The 8777-nt window shown below is 38.3% G+C and overlaps 1 protein-coding gene across 1 annotated transcript in view; it reads left to right on the top strand.

Moving 5' to 3' along the window:
• The first annotated feature begins 8277 nt into the window (after nt 1-8277).
• The window catches only part of LOC122832938 (cGMP-dependent 3',5'-cyclic phosphodiesterase), a 189044-nt gene continuing 188544 nt past the window's right edge, over nt 8278-8777 (top strand). Inside the window, exon 1 of the mRNA XM_044120168.1 lies at nt 8278-8590. The gene's annotated coding sequence lies outside the window, so the exon portion shown is untranslated. The remainder of the gene's footprint in view (nt 8591-8777) is intronic.

Here is an 8777-nt window from a genome sequence, read left to right as displayed (position 1 = left end):
GAAAAGGTTAATGTTATAATTCAGGTTCTCCAAGAATATACTAACATTTTGAGTCATCTTATCACTTGTTACTAAAGTTTAGCCTTGGTATTTTCCCCTGACCAAAAGCCAAAATGTGATATTAAACTCTCTGTTTGGAACTATGACCTGGATTTTGTGTATCTCCAGCATCTATTTTTACATTATTGGAGTTTAATTTATTTGGATTTCCAGTTATAGTGCTGTGTAGCTTAGTTACAATTGTTGGTTGTTAGATCCACAGATCAAGTATCCTTAGCAAGTTTCACTGAGTTTCTCTTATTGCCAGATGAAAATGAAGGAATTTCAAATATTTATTTGCTCAATAAATTGATAGGCCACACTTACTGAGCATAATCACTGCAAAGCTAAGTTGACAGCATATTTCAGCTTTGCGAAAATACAATTAAGGTCTGGCATGCTGCCAAGTAATGACCTGCCATTAAATATTAAATGTTATTTTAGCACAGTTTTCAATCAGTGCTAAGAATAAAACAACAACAAAAACACAACTTAGCATAAAATTAACATGACATTCTTAATTGGTAGTTGTTTTACAGAATACCTCTTTACCTCCTTTGTCAAAGTGAAAAACAAGACAAGAAAAGTTGGATCAAAAAAAAGCTTCACGTTCAAGATAACTGACTTCGAACCATACCAATTTATCCATTTGGCACACATAAATTTCCATCTGTATAATAAATACATCTCTTTGCTTTCACGTCAGAGTTAGAGAGCATTGAGTTTTGCTATCCCTCTTGGCATTACAGTGTTTAAGCAACCTTCACAATTTTCTGCGCCAAAACCTCTGATAGAGCCATTATGCCGAGCATTAATAGGTGTGGAGAAAAGTGAGTACTGACTGGGGGTGAACGTTTAACTGCAGCAGAGGCACATATTTCCCCCAGGAGTCGGTATAGACCAGAAACAGAACTGCAAATAGAGCCGCTCACTTTGTTTGAGCAACCGATATCAGACCTTTGCACTACGGATGGGTTTCTAATAGACTATTTTCTGTTTAGACTTGGACTTTTCTGTATAGTGATGTGAAAAAAGAAGCGCAATTTAGCAAAAAAGAATGTTATTATAAAACACCACATACATACATGTACAAAAATGGCAAATGCCAGCTACAATGTAGGTGGCAATATAATGTCAGCTATATATTGCCAGCAATATAAAGGAATAGATTGCCGGCAACATATTTCTATATTGCTATACAGGAATAGTCAAGATAAAGACATCTTGTATTGCCTTAAAATACTTCCGCAGGTATCCTTACGTTTAACTCAGATGTTGTATATCAGCCTACCAAAACCTTGCCAACACTGTGATCCTCATCTGGTCATTTTCTAACTGTTTGAAGACATAATTGATGTATGCAGACTTCTGAGTTTGATCAAATTACAAAACAAAATCCTCTGTTTTCTTTTTCTGGCAAGTGACCTAAAAGAGGAAAACCTCAGTCTGATGTAATGTCAGACAGAGAGAACATAAAGGTTAGGTTACACAATGTATTTAAGCATCTAGTCATAAGAGTAAATGCTAAAAATTACTGACCATAATGGTCAAAACCACTCTTTTAAATCCCATGAGTTCACATTCTTTAATATAGTCCCAGGTTATTTTAACAAAAAAGTGAAAAATTATTTGAAAGATGATTGCCTGGGTTTATACATCTAAAATTAATAGTTTTAATCCCTTAACTGACTATTTATCTGCTGCTTTGAAAACAACTGACAAATGTCCTATTTTGCATGAAGAGTCATGAAGGACAGAACTAAATGTTGCAGTCAGCTTGAGAATGGGTTCCTTTATCTGAAATGTCTGAGCAGAAAGCCAGAGCAGCTGAAACAAAGCAGGGGACAGACGAAGGTGACTAAAATAAAACATGAAACAAAGCCACAAACAGCATGAGGACCATGACAGCACCCTCCCCTCAAGGAAGAGCTCCAGACATCTTTGACAAAAGAAAAAGAAAAACATAGTCGGAAGGGAGAGGGAAGGATATAGGAGTATTGGTATTTAGCTACACATGAACAGAGTAAGGAAGATTAATTCAGGAGGATGGCTGGGCATTTGGCATTTTGTAGAGATTTGTTACTGGTACTATAATTTGATAAATTCTTTGATAAATGTAAACTTTCAGGACCAGAAGCTGTGAAGATGTTTGACAGCATTGCTTTTCGTTTCTAGGTAATACTAAGTTTAGAGTTCAGATGAAAAGAAAAAAACAACCTTTTTAATAATTTTTGTATTGAATTTCTTCCTACTAAGCAATCTTAAAATTAATAATTACAGGATATTATATGCAAAAAAAAATTTTGGTTCATTTTTATTATGACTATGTGGGCCCTGATATGATTCTCCTTAGCGTCAGGTTTCTTGAAGTGCTTAAGAACACACTGGGGTTTCTGTCCCTTATTTAAAAATATGCCTCACATTCTGCCACTCCTTGCTATTCCTTATTTGTTGACATGAGGGAAGATGTGAAAAGCAAAAAATAAGTGTGTGCTGTTGGGACAACAGGCTACAATCTGCTACATGGAGGTTGTTTTCTGTGCTAAAATTGAGTATCGGCCCTGTCAATGAGGACACGAGGGAAAAGTCTGGATATTTGCTGAAGGAATGAAGTAGACAGAGTCCAGCATGACACCAAGAACAAACAACAACCTGCACTTCATTTTCCCTGCTTGGGAACATATGTAAAAACATTTTATCAGGAAGTTTAAAGCCCGTTTTTCCTCCTCATTCACTAATTTCACAGCCAACCTATTGGTCAGCTATAGGCATCTCAGCTCCATGTCCTAGCATTCTGCATGTGGTGAGATAGCATTATCGCTAATTCTACGGCACAACAAAGCACTGTTTACCAATCAGGCCATGTGCAGAGAAAGGATCATAAATAATTCAGTGTGGTCGGCACTTTCAAATTCCAGGAAGCATCAAAGACTGGTGGATTAGGCCAGCTATAAATGTCAGTAAACACTCCAAGATGAGGACAGTCAGTCTAATCAGGTTCTGATGTAATCAACATGAGGGCTTGATACGGGCGCAACAATCCAGGGAACTCAATCAACCAAAGCGTAATGTGCTGCCTTTTCTGCATGGCTTTGTTAAATCTCAACAAGAAGATTTTACTTTTGTGGTCACGAAACTTTAGATTGATGTCGAGGGAATCTTCTTGTATGGCTGTTTTCTTAACCTTATCTGATTCAAAGCCCTTGATTGGACTTTACTGTGAGACACTCAATATGAGCAATGAGACCAGGAGTGATATTGATCCGACGGAGCTGTAAAGTTAAAACAGCTCACCCTCTGCTTGGCCTTTTGTTGCCTCACTCAAACAGGACATATTACAGAGTTTTGCTCTTTTAAAATGCTCTGACTGGAATTTAGATTTTTGGATTTAATGAGGAGTGATGTTGTTGCATTAATTTATTGTATTAACGCAATACATTCATGTGTTGCATCAGGCCTAGTCACATATGAGAGGAGATTAAAACTGAGCCGGGATGGTTGGCTTTTTTGCATTTTATTCTGACCTTATTTCCAGAGGCAGATCTGCTCTGTGTTTGAGCACAAACTGAAGCAACAAGAATTTCCTCTCTCATAAAAATAGGCTCCAGTGCACTTTATTGCAGAGCACCGGTCACCAAACACTGCTGTCGCATTACAGCTGCAGCTCCTTATTGTCCTTGCGGTGGAAAGTCCTTAATTGTTGTTGTTATGGAAATGCAAAGGTAAAATTTTACCCTGGTTGTATTTAAGCCCATAAATGCAAAAAGGCTTAAGAGTCGCACAGATTTAACACTAAAATCCCTATTGCAAGTCTCCCTTTTGTATCAAAGGTATATGAAGATAAGAGGGTTACACAGAGTTAATTTCTGTAAACTTTGTTGAAACTTTCGGTGGGAAGATAACCTGAAAGCTAGCTGTAAATTAGATATCAACCAATACAATATTTGTGAATTATATTTATTCAGCATTATAACGATAACTGATTCATTTTGTGCATTCTGAAATGTTAGGCAGTAGTTCTGTTCTCTGGGCATGAAAACGCCTGTTGTTCATATGATGGAGGAACATGGCCTCAAACCCCCTGCAGCAAGGGGTTTGCTTTGCGCATGTCATCAAGAAGCAGCATAAATATTGTTTTCCAGCTGGTGATGAGTGTCCACTGAAGATGTTTCTTTGACCCAAGAAACAATACGTATATTTTCAAGAAAACTTACATGATATCTGGATATTTCAACCAAGTTTAATCTAAAATGTAAATTTTTCCCTCCCTCCCTACCAATTTTTCCTACAAATTAAAATTCCAGGTTTATTTCTGTTCATTCCCAGTAATTCCTGTTGATTTGAATCAGTCAAACTCTTTTGTCGTGCAGCCACTAGCCGCACAAAGTGCTGTACAAAAAAGGGACACAAACCAGTCAACTTAATTAAACAGACACAAACAAAACAGTAGCAGCTTGAGACTCGGAGGAGACTCTAGTGCTCCTGAGACATGAGAGGTCTGAGATGCAGGAGTGGGATTGGAGGTGTCGACCACATCCTACATTGACCCACATCCACTCCACAGGCCTCCAATACACGAAAGCACATCTGCATCGACAAGGCAGTGAATCAACAGAAGGATTCAACCCTAAGGTTTGGCTGGGACTGCGGCATCTTGCTAATACTTCTTGTTGGTCCATTTTAAACACTAAGAGCTCCACGAAACCCAGGGAAGGAAGCAAAAGGCTCTATTACAGTGTTTCCCAACCCTGGTCCTCAAGGCACACTGTCCTACATGTTTTAGAGGTTTCCCTGCTTTAATGTGCCTGATTCAACTGATTGCAGTTCAACAAACGCCTGTTAATCAGTCATCAATTGAAATCAGCTGCACTGAAGCAAGGAAATACCTAAAACATGCAGGGCAGTGTGCCTTGAGGACCAGGGTTGGGAAACACTGCTCTATTAAACAGTTTGCTTGCTAAGGCTAAACATCCCCATGGAGAGCAAAGAGGAGCCATGGTGCCAATGTAAAGAAAACTCACAGGAGATAGTTGAGTCCAGTGTCTCCTGTGAGTCCAAGGAGTGACATGGTAACCGAGGGAGCATGATCAACACAATGCAGAAGAGCTGGAGGAGAATCAAAGGGAACAACTGGAAGAATGAATGCTGGGCCCAGGAGGAACTAAAATGAAACACAGAGGATCTCACTAACTAAACGCAGAAAAAGACACATAAAGAACTAAGAAACTGAATACAAAGGAATTAACTTATGTGTAAACAAACTAATATGGACATGTCAGCAACACTAAAATAACTTAAGCACAAGTGAAAACAGCAACACAAACAGCTGTGGATCATGACATCATCTGTGTATTTAGTATACTTCTATGTTTTCGGCGGAGTTCAGTCAGTTAAAAACAATCTCAAAAAGCAGCATAAATATTTTTTTCCAGCTGGTGATGAGAGTCCACTGAAAATGTTTCTTTGACCCAACTCCCAGCATACAGTTTGAATTTCGACACAGTTGGCACAAGCAAACACACACACCCATACAAATACAAGCTTACACACAGCTGAGGAGCATAGATGTCAATGCCAGCAAACCAGATGTGACCAAATGTGCTCTCTGTAAACGCTCACATAAAGCAAAAAGCAATAACAATAAGACTCATGCTGTCCCTTAGAGAGTTCTGATTCCTCATTTTCATCGCTATTTTTTATCACTCAGCTTTCTAATGTACAATATCTTATTCAGTCTTTGCCATGTTTCCCTCTGTTTTTATACCAAGCACATTCCAGTTTCCAGTTCCAGTTTCTAAATCTCTTTTGAATTAACTTGACACAACATTTGTAGGGAACAAAGACAAAACCTGGTATAGTTTGAGTTGAGCTTTGAAAAGTACTTTCTGCAATTAGTTTGTTTGTGAATGCTGAACATGGTTTCCATGCACAGCTCCCGTAGATTGCAAAGACAAAGAGACAAGGTTACATTTAGACAAGCTGAGCAAACAGCTCTGATCTGGGGACCTCCTCTAGTCTTTTTCTGTTAGAGCAAGACAGTCTGGTTTGAATCAAATTTTATCTGTTAGGACAGTGATATGGAGAAAGTCCATTTTCAAAGAATAAGAAATAAACACACTTTCTGTTGAGGTCTGAAACAGGCCAAAAATACATACTGTGACTTGCATAAAACACAGGAACCACAATTACAACATGGTTAAACAAAACCTGCATCTTTATATTAGACTTCATTTTTGGGCTTTTTGTAGTTCTAGGAAACTTTGCGTTAATGTCAGGACACTGTAAATGCGTAAGAGCTTTAAGCTTAAGATGAAAACATCCAGACATCGTTCAACATTAGCTGTATTTTCTAGAACTTAAGCTTGTGTGACCTTTGTGCTTTCTTTAATAGCATGCCACTAATATATAATCTGATCATGATAAGCTGCTATGCTGCAATGCTTATGCTACGTTTACCCTCGAGTGGTATGGCAGATGGCATGACATGTCCCAACAGAGAAAGCACAGATTTGTTAGATAAAAAAAATCCAGATTTTATCTCAGATCAGAAGTCCGTAGAAACCAACTAATATAATAATTTGAAAAAAAAAAAAAAAAAGGACTATACACCAGTATTTTTTTCCAGCAGTACCCAATTTATGAGCCTCTTTCTGTACAACAAATATTTTTCCACCAGCCTGCTGGAACATGTCATCTGGTCTTAACGTTGATCCTTCTAATCACCGACAGTGCCAACATCACGTACAGTCCTCACTACATGTCTTTTTTCTCCTCATTCTGTCTCCATCTTCTTCATTTTGGAATCTCTGCATCTCTCACTGCCTTCTTGTCTGCTTGGTCAGTCGCTGAAATTCAGTTGTTTGGCTCGTTTGTCTGTTTCTATCTGGATATTCGGCAGGACCTTACCTGTCATTCTCCATCCCGTGGCTGTCAATAAATGACTCAGATGCTACAAATCTTTCTGACAGTACTCTTTCACTGCAAATTTTTAGCGTTTTTGTCTGTCGTTGCTGTGTAGTGTAAAGAGTATCTCTGCACGATTTTCTTCTAAGGCAGGTGTGCCAAACTCCAACTCCTTTCCTGCAAAGTCTCTCCTAGACACCTGAATCTAACGAATTGTTGCTTGCCAGACCTCTGCATAGCTGTAGTTCTATGAATGTGCAACTTGTACAATTATCTTTATCTTTCCTCTTTTGGTGATCTAATGTTGTTATGTCTCACTATTTTTATTTTACCTTCAGTTATACTTTTTCCATGCAGTGTCTCAGAAGCTTGTGGACATAGTAGGATCGCCCTTATATAAGCCACACATGATGGTCCATAATAAAACTTGCGTTATTGTCTTTAAATTGTCCTCCAGAGTTGTCTTTCACACAACCTCTGTGTTCTTTGGATTTTCAAGTGTAGGAAGTATTTCTTTATTCATGACAATGTAGTTTACAATGATTTCTGTAACTGCTTGGTTGGGTGGAGAGAGAAATAAAGCTCTGTAGTGTCTTGATACGGTGGGAATTTTGAAGTGTAGTGTTGAAATGTTAAGTTTATGTTTTTTCATAACTACTAAAATCTGACAGTGATGCATAAATACACAAACGTTGCTTAACAAAAAAAAATTCTGTTATAAGATGGAAAGTTGGACATCTCCATGTCTGAGACAATAGATTTTCAAGTTTCTTAATACTGAAAATCATGAAACATAACATAATTAAAAGCTCCAGATGTCTCAACCTATTTCCAAGTATCACCTAGGGATCTTCATATAGATTCGACATTGCCGTATTTTTTGGGATATTCTTGGATTGGGGGTAAAAGACCTGTCTTTATCCCTCAATTCACCTTCTTCCACTTATCAGAGGGTGTGAGGGCAAAAAAGGAAAGGAAAACCCAGATACCCCTCTATCTACCTCATTTTGAGGGATCACAAGATGTTCCCAGGCCAGAGGGGACATAGACCCTCCAGCATAATCTCCTTATGCCCTGCGGCCTCTTCCCAGTGAGCTACATTCGGTTTCCACCAATTTAATTGGACATTTACAATTTGCACACTCAGGCAAATATGATGAGTTCAGCTAGCTAAACCTGAACTCACTGTGATGAAGTAACACAGGTTAGATGAACCTCTCAAGAGGAGAGTGAAGCTCCCAAACAACACCAATGAGGCAAAACCAATTAAAGAACAGGTGGATGTATTGCTCTTAATGACCAACTGTTGTAAAGATTGTAGGATTTTCCCCTCTACACAGCTTTGAGGGGAAAAAAAACATTGACATCACTTAATGTTAACTGATGTGACTGCATTTGGCTTTAGTGGAGACTTGCGGTGTTCAATAGTTTGCCAGATGTCACTGCTAAGTAGATCCATGACAATGTGGGAGGATTCCTCATAGATCAAATACTTGCTGTGCTGCATTCCCAGGCATTGTGTAGGTTGTTAAACACAAGGAAAAATAACAGAGAACATGTCATTCGACACGAGGATGCTAGAAATATGATGAAAGACATGGAGTATGGGATATAAGCAGGGGTTCACAATACAACCTCTTATAAAAAGGTAAGCACTTCAAAAAGTTGTGAATTATTTACATTGCTGTACCCATGATGTGTGAAAATCTGATGTAAAAATCCAGGTTTGCCATTAAGACTCAGTAATGGCAAATAACTTAAATTAGTTGGATTGCTATAGGGCAAAGGTTCCTACATTTTATGCAAATTCCACTGAGTTCTACTAAACAGTTCTT

This window comes from Gambusia affinis, linkage group LG06 (genome assembly GCF_019740435.1).
Source record: "Gambusia affinis linkage group LG06, SWU_Gaff_1.0, whole genome shotgun sequence".
NCBI lineage: Eukaryota > Metazoa > Chordata > Actinopteri > Cyprinodontiformes > Poeciliidae > Gambusia > Gambusia affinis.
The sequence above is the reverse complement of the archived record's forward strand: the minus strand, read 5'-3'. Positions and strand labels throughout refer to the sequence as shown.